The sequence below is a fragment of the Anoplopoma fimbria genome, chromosome 15, assembly GCF_027596085.1.
Source record: "Anoplopoma fimbria isolate UVic2021 breed Golden Eagle Sablefish chromosome 15, Afim_UVic_2022, whole genome shotgun sequence".
Lineage (NCBI taxonomy): Eukaryota > Metazoa > Chordata > Actinopteri > Perciformes > Anoplopomatidae > Anoplopoma > Anoplopoma fimbria.
The window spans coordinates 20,003,611-20,021,538 of NC_072463.1; the positions used below are offsets into that span (position 1 = coordinate 20,003,611).

Genomic DNA, 17,928 nt, shown 5'->3' on the forward strand with positions numbered 1-17,928 from the left:
GATGAACTGTAATAATTCTGGTAGTTATAATTAAAATCAGCGCCACCATCAGGTCAGAATTTCAAATCAATAACTACCATGGTCCAAACTAACAATATGCAATGCATTAAGGATTTTTTATGAACGTGATTGTTAAAAATTAAATCTGTTCTTGCTGAGGTGGCATGAAAAAAATCTGAATATATAACTGGGCTGACTAAAATGGTGAACATGCAGTGGAAAGTGCACAGGTTGACTTAGTAGCTGTGTTACGTTTGTATTTTCCTTTGTAAAGCAAAAGAAGAAGAGAAGTGTGATGTCTAGTTCATCCTATTGGAGTTGCCAATGAGCAGCAGGCCCTGTGTCTGTTTGGACCAGTGGAGCTGCCTTTTTTCATTAGAGTCATGGCTCGGGGCCTTGTGTCTTTGCCGGATTGAAATCTGAATTGGTTTGTCCACCTTTTCTTCTGCGTCCCCTCTCAGTGCTCCACTCCTGCAGCTGCCGTTTGTCATTTAAATAACAAATGCTGGTGGTTCCCTGATTTAGTGAGGGATGCAGGCCTCTGAAGTATATTAATATTGTCGCACAGCGCACTGTACCAGGATCCATCATTCATTTGGATAAAAGAGGTGGAATTTAAAAACAGCCAATGCTTTACTTGGATACAGATTGCATCCATTTATTGCACTGAGTGATGGAATGGCCGGCAATTCTGTCCTTCACCTCCCCAGCGCTGAGCCACTTCCCATAAAACTTAAAAAAGGATTCACCCCTGGCCCTTGAGGACCCCTCATATTCAACACGCAGAACGAGGGGCATCCCTCAGTTTCTCGACAGTTAACAGACCCACAGTCTGTTGTTGGATGGGGGAAATACATGAATTGAACAAAAGACCAAAACTGATTCACGTTATTTATGTCACTCATGCAAAACGCTCAAAGTCCAGAAGGCAGTTATCACTGTAGCATTTTAATATTCAAATAAGAAGCATATTTTCTAAAATGCTTTTTTAAATAGAGATACAGTAATGTACTCTTAGATATTGTATTGTGTATGTTTGGATAAAGTAACTAAATGATGATCTGTTTCCTAAATTACATAGAAGGAGAGTCTCTGATTGGCACAGCCCCCCTCAGGCCCGCTCAGAGTGTTTTCCTGCTTCTTGAGTCTAGTGCCCCCTGTCCACCATGATTTATCATGCATTCCATGTCGTCCAATGTCAGTTTCTGCAGCTGCAACTGCTCTGTATAAATCTTTACTTTGGCAGCCTGCTGCACCATGTCTCTCCTCAGTAATCTCACCTCCGCCAAGAGATGCACATTCACTCTGACAAGCTTTCACACTCTCTGTGTACAAATTTTGGTTTGTTGCCATTCTGACATGGATGTGTTCAGAGGCAAAATCAGATTCAGTGATTTGTTGAGGGGAGTTGTTTTCTGGTAAACATCTTGTTTGCATGGAAAGATTGTTTACTGCATTTAGGAGAGAGAACAGCGAGTTGCTTTTAGTGAACACGACAGCTGAGTCTTTGTTTGAGTTAGCCAGAGGAAGTGGATTGTTGTATGTGTTAGTGGTTGATTTGAAACTCTGTAATCAGGAGTGAAAATGGTCTGCGGCTGGAGGTGTCTTCCAGGTCTCCGTGGGGAATTACTGAGGCGGTACCCAGCTGTTGCTTTGTCTTCGTTCTTTACCCTTTTAGCACTACCGTGGAAGTGCTGAAGCTGGTTGTGAAAAAAAAAAACACAACAACTTATCAAGCCAGGTATCTGTTTGGATAAGATGACCACTCCATTTCTCAGCTGTAAATTGGCCATTTTCCACTTTTGTCACCACCATCAATCCAACAATCAAACTCAATCCAACAAGTCCTTACTAGATATAGAACAAAGCCTGCCAGTTTTCTGTTATATGTTTATGGTTATTATTAAAAATACAGATTGAAATTTACACTTAAGCTTGATTTCTTTGGGCTTTGTCTTTCGCAATTTTTTACAAGTATTGTACTGCAATAAGTGAATAACAGACAAATCCCCTTTTTACTCCTCCCCTGCTGTCTTCTACTGTATAAAGCCCTATTTCTATAAAGGGATTATGGTAATAAAACCAAACCTGAATTTATCCGGGGGTGCTTAATTTCAGGAAGAGTTTGGAGTAAATAGGCAAGGTGTGAAGTTAGTTTGATTAACCTCGTCAGACTTTTAGTGCACTATATCTGTCGGTATGTTGAAAAGTGCCACATGTGGATTCCCACGTGGAGACCAGACCCTCGGTCAGCCCTGCCGCCTCTCCTCTCCCCTCTGTCTTCATGTGTCTCCTTGCCCGAGCAAGACGGCTGCGTGACAGATCACCTGCGTCTGAGGCTCGCCGTGTTCCTGCCCGGCGGTCCGGCCCCCTCTCATTAATGCCCAGGCTGGTGCGAGGGGCCGTATGGCAGCACAAGACAAATAACGCTACCACTCAGCCATCACTTCTGCTGACAGAAATGCAGCCCACCGCACTATTTCGCCCTCTCCGGCTCCACTCCGCACCCTGCTCGCGTCCTTCAAAAACCCCCTCCATCTCCTCCGTCTCCACCTGCACCTGCCTGCGCTGCTTCACCAAACTTTCACGATGTTTTTTCGCTGTTGCTGGAGGCTAAGCTTAACACTCAAACCCACACAAGTTGACATAGTGTAACCAGGAACCTGCTGCCTTTGTAACCACTCTGATTGTTTTCTGTTTCTTCGGACACATTTGTTTTTTGCAACTCATTCTTTTAGAGGTTTCTTGACTCGCTTGTGTGCAAAGCTTTTTACCAGGAGGTCTGATTTGAATGTCCTATCTTTACTATTTTGAAAATAATGGTGTGTGTGTGTGTGTGTGTGTGTGTGTGTGTGTGTGTGTGTGTGTGTGTGTGTGTGTGTGTGTGTGTGTGTGTGTGTGTGTGTGTGTGTGTGTGTGTGTGTGTGTGTGTGTGTGTGTGTGTGTGTGTGTGTGTGTGCATGTGTGCATGAGAGAGAGGCAAAGTGAGCAGGAGAGAGAAACACAAAGGCTAATCATTAAAGAGCTATTCAGCCCTGTTCATTTAAGTGTGGGAATCAGCAGGCCCATTACTGTCAATGTGTAATTAGCTGATTAATAAACACGGGGAAGGGGAGTGCTCCAGGAAGGCCTGTAATGATTGTTTTTAGAGAGCATCACATGAGAGCTTATTAAGATGGTAAGATGGTTCCATTCAACCTCCCATTATCACCCACAATAAATGCATGTACTGTAATTCTCCCATTGACAGAAAACCATTGCGTTGTAATGTCCTTATCGACCTTGATGTAAAACCAGTTCAGTGTAAGTGTAGCTGTTCTGGACAAATGAAAGTATTTTTTATTTAAGCTGTTGATTATTCACATTCAGCTTTTTCAAATTATCTGGATGTTGTCGTATTAATTTACAAATATGATTTTCCTAAGTTGTAACTGAATGCTATATGTTATTTACCTACAACCTGCACATAGCCAGTGGGAGAAAGTTACTAAATACATTAACCTAGGTACTGTACTTCAGTACAATTTTAGAACTACTTGTACATTACTTGAATATTTCCATTTTATGCTACTTAACTTTAATATTTTATATCACTACATTAAACACGTGCTAATCTTATAAATACAATGTATTGTTAAATGTTAAACCAGTGTTCCCACACATTTTGGCTATGGACTCCTTATATATAACCAGTGTCAGATCAGATGTCAATGTTTTAAGATTATCCAATATTTCACAAAAAGCTAGAGAAGAATCGGAAAAAAACATTTTTCCCCCATATCTCATCAATCATCTCTCAACCCCTCAGAGTTATTTTATTTTTTTGAGGGGGGGGTGGGGGGAGGCACTTATGCTGTAGGTTGGTAAAAACAATAAAATGCTACTTTGATGCAACATTATTAACAATCTAATGACACATTAAGTATTAAATAGATCAGTCACTGTGGCCATTTTTCTGCAGAATGGGTAGTTTAACGTTTGATACTTACATTTAGTTTAGAATATTTCTATACTTTTACTGAAATAGAATTTGGATTGCATGGACTTGATTTACTTGTAATGGTGTATTTTTTAATTATTGTATTGGTGCTTAGAAGGATTAGAGTAATTCCAACATACAGAGAGCTAAATATGAGAAACTTGAATACTGGTACAGCAATTAGCCGCAATACTTCCCTTAAATTAGTACAGCCTCTATTTGTGATGTTAAGGTTTAGTTTAATAAATATCTGCTCTCTTGATCACAATTTTAAAAAAGTGTATAAACAGCTTATCCTGACTGTGACCTTGACCTAGGACAGAGGCTTGTATTTGGTATGCCTGGTGCATGTTAACACACTCACAAACTAAATGTTCCCAGCCATTTCTGTGTATCTGTCAGATATGAAAACCCCTGAAATTTTGAACCAAGCCTTTGACTATGTTTAACCTGAGTGTTTGGGTTGAAACTCAGCAACGGTTAGTCATCGTTCCCTCAAGAAATATTAATCAATTATCTTGCCCGCCGGATCAGTTTGGGGAAGAAGTCATCTGGAAAGAGGCACAAGCAGATATAATGGGAAGGAGCAAAAGCACATGCCACTGAATGCTGTAATGCCTAATCCTTTGAGACAGCCCAGAGCCACAATGTCACTTCTAGTTCCCTTGTCCTCTGCTCTGGGTCTGCCTCGCAAATGTCTTGTGTGACCGCCGCTAACTTTTTTGGGAAGATCAGGAAAGATTCATTCATCAAGCATGTTAGGGAGAGGAATTGTTTTAGAGTTCCTCTGTCTTCTGCAAAAATTGGCCCCTTTTGTCTTTCAGATATATCCCTTCACTCCCAGATAGAAAAAGCTTTAAAGGTGAGCGAGATCAATAGAAAGAGGATCTTTAAAAAGGAAGCTAGTCAGAGCGATGAGAACGTGTGATGAATGAAGTTAAAAACATACAGCTCCTACACTGCATAACCAAAGGGGGGGAAGTTAAGCCATAGAAGCAGCACAGATTGGCCTTTTAATAACCATGTCCACAAGTCATATGGGGCCAAATTGGATTTGGCTCACTTGACCAAAACCTCATTAATATTTAACCTATTTGAAGAGGATGGCTTCAAAGTTTTCTTTTAATATACCTAAAATGGCAACGATCCATTAGTGGACTAAATTTAATATTTATTTGAGAGGCTGTTCACTGAAACAGTCAAGGAAAATGTGATTTATGTGAGTATCTTTCACTGTTTGTTCTCAATGCTGTGTAACATTTACAGAATATATCTATTTCTCTGCAGCTAGCAACCCATTTCATAAGGATCACCGGAGAGAAGAGCCACAGGGAGCCAGTAACACCTCGACCCTGGAGACTGTGGGACCATGTGCACCAGGTTCACAGAGTTTATCTTCCCTCCAGAGGGACCATGAGGAACCTGAACAGGGCCGGACATGCACACCTAAGTGACAAAGGAAAATTTAAAAGGCCAAACCGCCTCTTGCTGCACAAACTTTATGACAAAGAAAAAAAAAAACACAAAGCACATCATTACTCCTCAAATCAGCAAGTTACTGCTAGATCCACTCTTTCCAGTAGTATAATAAGCATGACAAATGTTAATGCAATCAAGCCTTGTTAAGCCCTCCGCCATCTCCTCAAAGCAGCTTCAAGAGGCTCCTTGCTTGACTCAAGACTGGACGGCTCCTCCTGTTTCCACACACTGTCTCCAGGCCACCTGCTACCACACAATCCAACAATTATGTCCACTCTAGTAGCACAGCGTTTGTCAGCGGGAATACTGGGGGGGATCGTGAGGCTGGATAGCTCTGCTTTACGGCGGCCAACAACGGCTGTGCAGGCAGCACGTAGCTAGCACCGAGACAGGAGAGCATCAGAATGTTTAGCTACCACATGCTGCTGCAGGGTTCAGAGAGGCGACCACCGGTAGAGAGCCACACAAAGTACAGGCCTCCTATTAGCATGGATTTGAAACGCTACAGTTTGTACCAAGGTGCTCATTAGCACAACACAGAGGGAGTGTAGTCGCGGTCCTCGGAGGGCTGCCTCTGTTCCCTTCAGCTTACCTTCCATATTCAAATTTCCCCAAATGCATTTAAGTTCAAGGCCAGCTGCAAATCTGTTTGAACAGCCCTTTTTTTTCCAGCAGTAGTGGATTAGCTGCTTTTGGGGCTGTGCAGAGAGCCAGCAGAAAGGGGTTGGAGGAGCTGTTGGAGACAGGAGAGGAGAGTCATGCAATGTATTTTACCTACCCTTGGGGTATACATTTCCCGCCTCCCTTGGCATCAGATGCATTAAAAGATCAATGGCAGCGTACAGTGAGATCAAACACTACACTTTTCACCAATCTGGTAAACAAGCAGTATTTTCTGAAAAAGTGAAGTACATTCAGCTTGACCTAAAACACATAGTCGATAACTGTCTTTAAAAATACAAAGGCATACTCATACATAATCTCGGCTAGAGAGTGTCTTGAAAAAGTAATTTACGGTGACATTTTGACATATTTTTAAAAACCTTATCTGAAATCGTCCCTGCACAAAAAGGCATAGGTTTGCACTTTTCATAATAATTACAAGATAGTGAAATGAACTGCGTTATCACCAACTACATTCTGCATGTCTTTTTCAGAAACTTTAAAGCCTTATTGAAGAGAAGAATCGCATTTAGTAGAATGAGATTTGCCAATTAACGTGAGTTATACGTCTGCAATAATCTGTCTGAGAAGGCTTTATGTGATCATGTTGGCCAGGGATGACATTTATAAATGCTGTGTGTGCACACTCATCCAAATGGATGCCTCACATACGCCATCCTGCCACAGGAATCAGTCAAAATGAGGCAGCCCCCCACCCCTAACCACACACACACACACACACACACACACACACACACACACACACACACACACACACACACACACACACACACACACACACACACACACACACACACACACACACACACACCCACACACACACACACACACACACACACACCCTTGGGGAGGGCTGCTGGGTCCTTTGCTGCAGCTTGACCAAGGTGTCCAGCAGCACCTTGGGCTCTTCCCAGACAAGATATACATGGTCCTGACTAAATGCATTTATAATCTAAAAAAAATAAGCTTTTGATAAATACATTGATGGCCTCTTCAAGACGTTTACCCCTGGACACGTTGACAAGTATTGACTGTGTAGTGTTTTAAGGAGAGCGTCTTGCTGTTTCCCTATCTGTCAGTCTGTGTTTTGGTGCCAAGGACATTGACAGGTAAGGAAGACGCATCAGTTCAGATACAGTTCCATTAGTAGCAGGAGGGGAAACACCTCTCCTCCCTCTCTGGTAATTAGCAGTCACCATAATGACATCTCAGCCAGACTGTGTGCCCCAAAATGTATTTCCAATGGCCAGGAAGTGGGGGAATGGCTTCCGTGCAGCCAGTCAATTGCCCTGTTACAGTTAAGGAATCCAGCAGGCTGGTACCACTCATATTTCATCCCAGGTAAAGATTACCTGTCAGGCCCATGGGAGATGTATTGATCTGTTTTCCTTTTTCCGCCAGCAATCACCTGACAAAGGCACCTAAGAGGCGAGTGAATGAGTGATGCCCGGTCTCCCTGCTTCAGCGTAGTGGCTTCTAGTGTCCACTGATGGGTGGAGAGGTGATGAGGAAGAGGAGAGATAATGCAGTCATAAACTCTGTTTGAACCTCCTCTGTATGCATGCAGGGCAGCCCCTTGGCCCTCTGGGTCACAGGTCAGTGGGGGAATTAGCTTTTTTTTTTTTTGTGGCTCCTTTCTTGTCTGTAGCGTTTGTTCTGGCTGTTTAGTGTGTAGTGATGATAAAAAAAAAAAAAAAAAAAAAAAAACACATGCAAAAGAGGCTCTCTGGTTCCTGCTGACAAATGCATGTTGCGAGTCACCGTAGTTCAACTCACTTTGGGTTTCAAAAGTGATTCCTGTTTGATCTGGGCACCCTTCTCACAATGAAATACAACCTTGTGTGGTCAGGGTTTCCTGTGATTGTCAGTGTGGTGGCGCTACATTAGCAATGATCAATTTATTTAACATTATCTCGTGTATTTTGGCAGCTAAAAGTATTTATATATTTGCCTTGTTAATGGAATGTCAGACCTGATATGATAAGTGATTGCACTGTATAAAATGTGTATTATTTATGATGTGATGCAATGATATAATTATAGGTCCATTAATTGAGGATTTAGGTCTGAGGACATTAAATTCATTAAATCAATTTCATGATAGATTGTAGAGTAGATATGTTTCTCTAATTTTTTTACTGTCGTATTTTTTAATTTAATTTACAAGGATTTAAAAATATCTCCATGTTATCAGGGCTCTTAGGCAGCTATCCATATTTGATACGTAGTACAAATAGCATCTTATCTCATAGGCTGTTATCTTTACATTTAACAGCAGTGGAGGCATGCGTAATTGCTTTGCAAATGATCTAAAGAGGATTACTCCTCCCTTAGAAAGCCTGCACTGTGTCACTAGATGTGAGAGAAACATTACAATGGCAACATTTAATCAAACCTGCAGTGCAGTGTTTATGCAGTAGGTTTTCTATGACAGTGTTATGTCAAAATAAGTGTCTGTATGAAGTGAATACTCTGCTATGAATAAACTATGTATGAACATTATTATGGATTAGAAGCTGTTATAAGAAGTTGTAGTTCTACTCATGTCATTTGTGTATTCAAAATAAAATCAATGGGATTTAGAAAAAAAAGATGTAATGTCATGCCTTCATGTCATCTGTAATGTTTTAATCATTCTTCCCTGTCATCAGTATTCATAATAAAACTGCAGTATCTTTTTATTTCAAGAACTGAAATATATGTGCAATAAATGAGTGAACATGATTATGTCAATGTGGCTTTAGACATAGTTATATGGTAAACATATTATTAACTTATTTGTGCATATTATTCTTTTATTTGGAAAAACTGGGAGAGATGGGGTGATTGCTGTACATGCCGGTTGGCATCGTACATTGTATGCATCATAACCACTGACTCACCAGGATGCCTGGTGTGTTTTTACGAACCGCATCAGCGACGTTGGTATTGTTTTCACCTTTCTGAGTCTGTGTGTGTGTCATCATTGCAACATGTGGTCAGAGACACCTACTGAAGCAGGAACTACCACAGAAGTTGTTTAGAGTACTTTGCCAGGTGTTGATATTTTTCTTTATGAAATTTTGATAAGATACTTTAGTATTACAATTTATATTAGGTTTCCAAGACGAACAAAACTAAGACTTTTTATTTTTATGTCTGATGTCATTTTCTTTTGGCAAACTATATTATGACTTTTTTATTATTTACTATATGGTTATCTTCTTATTGGCATAATCTACTGGGACTTTGTTATTGCAAACTATGCTAGGAAATTTTACCCTTTGACCTTTTTTACGACATTCAATACTATGAAAAACTGTATATAACATATTTTGATGACATACTATACTATATTCTGGTATTTTTATAGCATACAATACTATACTTCATATGCCATACCATGCTTTGATTTGTTTATGACATACTAAATTAAGATTTAAAAGCATACTAAACTTTTTCTGACATTCAATACTAGCATTTTTGTCTGACATTTTCCTGACAAACTATACTCTGACATTTCGATGACATACTATATGATGGCATGTTTTTATTGCATACTATACTCTTACTTTTTTACAGCATAATATGCAATAACTTTTTGTTTAACAATAAGCTAACAATACGATGACATTTTATGACATAATATACAATGACTTTTTTTTAAGTATGCTATACCAGGCCTTATCGCCATACTATACTAAACTACCAATAGTAGGATTTTTTTCCAACGTGCTATACTTTTACTTTTTTATGACTTTTTTACATACCATGTTATGATCTTTTTTAAACATACTATTACTTTTATATTAGTTTTTTCAACATGCTATACTTTTACTTCTAAACTGTGCCTTTTTTAATAATATATCCGACATAGTATACTATGACTTTTTTTATAACTTTTTTCCACGTACTATACTGTGGCTTTTTTAAACTTTTTACGACATACAATACTATGACTTTTTTCGACATACTATATTATGACTTTTTTATGACTTTTTTCCACATACTATACTATGGCTTTTTTAAACTTTTTTTTCGACATACTATATTATGACTTTTCATGACACACAATACTATGACTTTTTTCGACATACTATACTATGGCTTTTTTTATGACTTTTTTCGACATACTATATCATGACTTTTTTGACATACTATACTATGACTTTTTTTATAAATTTTTTCGACATACTATACTATTACTTTTTTGATGACTTTTTACGACACACAATACGATGACTTTTTTCGTCATACTGTACTATGACTTTTTAATTAATTGTTACGACATACAATACTATGACTTTTTTCAACATGCTATACTATGGCGCGGCTGTGGAGCAGTGGAGAGCAGGGTTGTTCGCCATTCAGAGGATCAGCGGTTCGATACCCCTCTTTTTCGACATACTATGACATTTTTTATGACTTTTTACGACATACTATACTATGACTTTTTTCATGACTTTTTACGACATACTATACTATGACTTTTTTCATGACTTTTTACGACATACTATACAATGACTTTTTTCGACATACTATACTATGACTTTTTTCATGACTTTTTACGACATACTATTCTATGACTTTTTATGACCTTTTTCGACATACTATACTATGAGTTTTTTAAACTTTTTTTCGACATACAATACTATGGCTTTTTTTTATGACTTTTTTCGACATACTATACTATGACTTTTTTATGACTTTTCATGACACACAATGCTATGACTTTTTTCGACATACTATACTATGACTTTTTTACGACATACTATACAATGACTTTTTTCATGACACACTATTTTTTTTTGACTTTTTTCGACATACTATACTATGACTTTTTTCGACATACTATACTATGACTTTTTCCATGACTTTTTACGACATACTATACTATGACTTTTTTATGTCTTTTTTCGACATACTATACTATGACTTTTTTTTCATGACATACTATGGCTATGACTTTTCATGACACACAATACTATGACTTTTTTCGACATACTATACTATGACTTTTTTCATGACTTTTTACGACATACTATACTATGACTTTTTTATGACTTTTTTTTCGACATACTATACTATGACTTTTCATGACACACAATATTATGACTTTTTTCGACATACTATATGATACTATGACTTTTTTATGACTTTTTTAAACTTTTTTTTTCATGACATACAATACTATGACTTTTTCGACATACTATACTATGACTTTTTTATGACTTTTTCCCACATACTATACTGTGGCTTTTTTAAACTTTTTACGACATACAATAGTATGACTTTTTTCGACATACTATACTATGACTTTTTTATGACTTTTTACGACATACTATACAATGACTTTTTTTTTACGACATACTATACTATGACTTTTTTCGACATACTATACTATGACTTTTTCCATGACTTTTTCGACATACTATACTGTGGCTTTTTTAACTTTTTTACGACATACTATACTATGACTTTTTTACTATGACTTTTTTCGACATACTATACTATGACTTTTTTTATGACTGACTTTTTACGACATACAATACTATGAGCTTTTTTTATGAATTTTTTCGACATACTATACTATGACTTTTTTTCGACATACAATACTTTTTTACTTTTCGACATACTATACTATGACTTTTTTATAACTTTTTCCACATACTATACTATGACTTTTTTAAACTTTTTACGACATACAATACTATGACTTTTTTCGACATACTATACTATGACTTTTTTATGACTTTTTTACGACATACTATACTATGACTTTTTTTTATGTCTTTTTTTACGACATACTATACTATGACTTTTCATGACTTTTTTCGACATACTACTATGACTTTTTTCATGACTTTTTTCGACATACTATACTATGACTTTTTCCATGACTTTTTACGACATACTATACTATGACTTTTTTATGACTTTTTTCGACATACTATACTATGACTTTTCATGACACACAATATTATGACTTTTTTCGACATACTATACTATGACTTTTTTTATGACTTTTTTAAACTTTTTTTTCGACATACAATACTATGACTTTTCGACATACTATACTATGACTTTTTTATGACTTTTTCCCACATACTATACTGTGGCTTTTTTAAACTTTTTACGACATACAATAGTATGACTTTTTTCGACATACTATACTATGACTTTTTTATGACTTTTTACGACATACTATACAATGACTTTTTTCGACATACTATACTATGACTTTTTCCATGACTTTTTCCCACGTACTATACTGTGGCTTTTTAAAACTTTTTCCGACATACTATACTATGACTTTTTTTATGACTTTTTACGACATACTATATTGACTTTTTTTTATGACTTTTTACGACATACAATACTATAGCTTTTTTTTATGAATTTCTTCGACATACTATACTATGACTTTTTTTTCGACATACAATACTTTGACTTTTCGACATATTATACTATGACTTTTTTATAACTTTTTCCACACGTACTATACTGTGGCTTTTTAAAACTTTTTACAACATACAATACTATGACTTTTTTCGACATACTATACTATGACTTTTTTTATGACTTTTTACGACATACTATACAATTACTTTTTTCGACATACTATACTATGACTTTTTTCATGACTTTTTACGACATACTATACTATGACTTTTTTCATGACTTTTTTCGACATACTATACTATGACTTTTCATGACACACAATACGATTACTTTTTTCGACATACTATACTATGACTTTTTTTATGACTTTTTAAGACATACTATACAATTACTTTTTTCGACATACTATACTATGACTTTTTTCATGACTTTTTACGACATACAATACTATGGCTTTTTTTTATGAATTTTTTCGACATACTATACTATGACTTTTTTAAACTTTTTTTTCGACATACTATACTATGACTTTTTTCATGACTTTTTACGACATACTATACTATGACTTTTCATGACAGACAATTCTATGACTTTTTTTTACATACTATACTATGACTTTTTACGACATACTATACTATGGCTTTTCTTTAATGATTTTTTAAAACATACTATCCTATGACTTTTTTCAACATACAATACTATGACTTTTTTCGACATACTATACTAGGTGCGGCTGTGGCGCAATGGAGAGCAGGGTCGTTCTCCATTCAGAGGATCTGCGGTTTGATACCTGACTTTTTTCGACATACTATACTATGACTTTTCATGACACAATACTCTGACTTTTTTATGACTTTTTACGACACACAATACTATGACTTTTTTCATGACTTTTTACGACATACAATACGATGACTTTTATCAACATACTATGCCATGGCGTGTCTGTGGCGCAGTGGAGAGCAGGGTCGTTCTCCATTCAGAGGATCGGCGGTTCAATACTCGACATACTATACTATGACTTATTTTATGACTTTTTACGACATCCAATAGTATGACTTTTTTCATGACTTTTTCGACATACTATACTATGACTTTTTTCATGACTTTTTACGACATACCATACTATGGCTCTTTTTATGACTTTTTACGACATACTATACTATGACTTTTTTCGAAATACTATACTATGACTTTTTTCATGACTTTTTTCGACATACTATACTATGACTTTTTTCATGACTTTTTTCGACATACTATACTATGGCTTTTTTATGACTTTTTACGACATACTATACTATGACTTTTTTCATGACTTTTTTCGACATACTATACTATGACTTTTTTCATGACTTTTTACGACATACTATACTATGGCTTTTTTTATGACTTTTTACGACATAATATACGATTGCTTTTTTAATGACTTTCTAGGACATACTATATTATGACTTTTCATGACACACAATACCCTGACTTTTTTCGACATACTATACTGACTTTTTTTATAACTTTTTTCGACATACTATACTATGACTTCATGACACACAATACTATGACTTTTTACGACATACTATACTATGACTTTTTTATGACTTTTCACGACACACAATACTATGACTTTTTTCAAAATACTATACTATGACTTTTTTCATGACTTTTTACGACATACTATACAATGACTTTTTTCAACATACTATACCATGGCACAGCTGTGGAGCAGTGGAGAGCAGGGTCGTTCTCCATTCAGAGGATCGGTTGTTCGATACCTGACTTTTCTCGACATACCATGACTTTATTTATGACTTTTTACGACATGCAATTCTATGACTTTTTTCGACATACTATACTATGACTTTTTTCATGACTTTTTTGAACATACAATACTATTACTTTATTCGACATACTATACCATGGTGTGTCTGTGGCGCAGTGGAGAGCAGGGTCGTTCTCCATTCAGAGGATCGGCGGTTCAATACTCGACATACTATACTATGACTTTTTACGACATCCAATAGTATGACTTTTTTCATGACTTTTTACGACATACTATACTATGCCTCTTTTTATGACTTTTTACGACATACTATACTATGACTTTTTTCGAAATACTATACTATGACTTTTTTCATGACTTTTTTCGACATACTATACTATGACTTTTTTCATGACTTTTTACGACATACTATACTATGGCTCTTTTTATGACTTTTTACGACATACTATGACTATACTATTATGACTTTTTTATGACTTTTTACGACATACTATACTATGACTTTTTTCATGACTTTTTTTGACATTTCATGACTTTTTACATACTATGACTTTTTTCATGACTTTTTACGACATACTATACTATGGCTTTTTTTATGACTTTTTACGACATACTATACTATGGCTTTTTTAATGACTTTCTAGGACATACTATATTATGACTTTTCATGACACACAATACTCTGACTTTTTTATGACTTTTTACGACACACAATACTATGACTTTTTTCATGACTTTTTACGACATACAATACGATGACTTTTATCAACATACTATACCATGGCGTGTCTGTGGCGCAGTGGAGAGCAGGGTCGTTCTCCATTCAGAGGATCGGCGGTTCAATACTCGACATGCTATACTATGACTTCTTTTATGACTTTTTACGACATCCAATAGTATGACCTTTTTCATGACTTTTTCGACATACTATACTATGACTTTTTTCATGACTTTTTACGACATACTATACTATGGCTTTTTTATGACTTTTTACGACATACTATACTATGACTTTTTTCATGACTTTTTTCGACATACTATACTATGACTTTTTTCATGACTTTTTACGACATACTATACTATGGCTTTTTTTATGACTTTTTACGACATACTATACGATTGCTTTTTTAATGACTTTCTAGGACATACTATATTATGACTTTTCATGACACACAATACTCTGACTTTTTTATGACTTTTTTCGACATACTATACTATGGCTTTTTTTATGACTTTCTAGGACATACTATATTATGACTTTTCATGACACAGAAAACTCAGACTTTTTTATGACTTTTTACGACACACAATACTATGACTTTATACTGTGACTTTTTTCATGACTTTTTTCGACATACTATACTATGACTTTTTTAATGACTTTCTAGGACATACTATATTATGACTTTTCATGACACACAATACTCTGACTTTTTTATGACTTTTTACGACATACAATACGATGACTTTTATCAACATACTATACCATGGCGTGTCTGTGGGGCAGTGGAGAGCAGGGTCGTTCTCCATTCAGAGGATCGGCAGTTCAATACTCGACATGCTATACTATGACTTTTTTCGACATACAATAGTATGACTTTCTTCAAAAAAAATTCGACATACAATAGTATGACTTTTTTCAAAAAAAATTCGACATACAATAGTATGACTTTTTTTCGACTTTTTTCGACATACTATACTATGTCTTTTTCCACATACGGAGCTATGACTTTTTATGGACGGTTTTCCACATCCTACACAATTACTTTTTTTCAACTTTTTTCAACATACTATACTATGACTTTTTTCGACATACTATACTATGACTTTTTTTGATTTTTTTAGACATACTATACTATGACTTTTTATGACATACTATACTATTACTTTTATCGACACACTATATTATGACTTTTAACTTTTCTCGACATACAATACTATGACTTTTTTCAAAAAAATTTCGACATACAATAGTATGACTTTTTTTCGACTTTTTTCGACATACTATACTGTGTCTTTTTCCACATACGGAGCTATGGCTTTTTATGGACGGTTTTCCACATCCTACACAATTACTTTTTTTCAACTTTTTTCGACATGCTATACTATGACTTTTTTCGACATACTATACTATGACTTTTTTTGATTTTTTTCGACATACTATACTATGACTTTTTATGACATACTATACTATTACTTTTATCGACATACTATATTATGACTTTTTTAACTTTTCTCGACATACAATACTATGACTTTTTTCAAAAAAAATTCGACATACAATAGTATGACTTGTTTTTTACTTTTTTCGACATACTATACTATGTCTTTTTCCACATACGGAGCTATGGCTTTTTATGGACGGTTTTCCACATCCTACACAATTACTTTTTTTCAACTTTTTTCAACATACTATACTATGACTTTTTTCGACATACTATACTATGACTTTTTAGATTTTTTTCGACATACTATACTATGACTTTTTTTGATTTTTTTCGACATACTATACTATGACTTTTTATGACATACTATACTATTACTTTTATCGACATACTATATTTTGACTTTTTTAACTTTTCTCGACATACAATAGTATGACTTTTTTCAAAAAAAATTGGACATATGACTTTTTTCCGACTTTTTCGACATACTATACTGTGTCTTTTTCCACATACGGAGCTATGGCTTTTTATGGACGGTTTTCCACATCCTACACAATTACTTTTTTTCAACTTTTTTCGACATGCTATACTATGACTTTTTTCGACATACTATACTATGACTATTTATGACATACTATACTATTACTTTTATCGACATACTATATTATGACTTTTTTAACTTTTCTCGACATACAATACTATGACTTTTTTCAAAAAAAATTCGACATACAATAGTATGACTTGTTTTTGACTTTTTTCGACATACTATACTATGACTTTTTTAATGACTTTCTAGGACATACTATATTATGACTTTTCATGACACACAATACTCTGACTTTTTTATGACTTTTTACGACACACAATACTATGACTTTTTTCATGACTTTTTACGACATACAATACGATGACTTTTATCAACATACTGTACCATGGCGTGTCTGTGGGGCAGTGGAGAGCAGGGTCGTTCTCCATTCAGAGGATCGGCAGTTCAATACTCGACATGCTATACTATGACTTTTTTCGACATACAATAGTATGACTTTCTTCAAAAAAAATTCGACATACAATAGTATGACTTTTTTCAAAAAAAATTCGACATACAATAGTATGACTTTTTTTCGACTTTTTTCGACATACTATACTATGTCTTTTTCCACATACGGAGCTATGACTTTTCACGGATGGTTTTCCACATCCTACACAATTACTTTTTTTCAACTTTTTTCGACATCCTATACTATGACTTTTTATGACATACTATACTATTACTTTTATCGACATACTATATTTTGACTTTTTTAACTTTTCTCGACATACAATAGTATGACTTTTTTCAAAAAAAATTGGACATATGACTTTTTTTCGACTTTTTTCGACATACTATACTGTGTCTTTTTCCACATAATGCTATGGCTTTTTATGGACGGTTTTCCACATCCTACACAATTACTTTTTTTCAA

At 35.4% G+C, this 17,928-nt stretch overlaps 1 protein-coding gene and 1 long non-coding RNA gene across 6 annotated transcripts in view; one reads left to right on the plus strand and one right to left on the minus strand.

The window, feature by feature from the left end:
• The window catches only part of LOC129103367 (G patch domain-containing protein 2-like), a 40,789-nt gene that overhangs the window by 8,842 nt on the left and 14,019 nt on the right, over positions 1–17,928 (minus strand). The window lies entirely within an intron of this gene.
• LOC129103369 (uncharacterized) lies at positions 4,800–8,111 on the plus strand. The gene is made up of 3 exons (XR_008531742.1): positions 4,800–4,841; positions 5,267–6,677; positions 7,191–8,111. It is a non-coding gene; the product is annotated as an uncharacterized LOC129103369 (long non-coding RNA).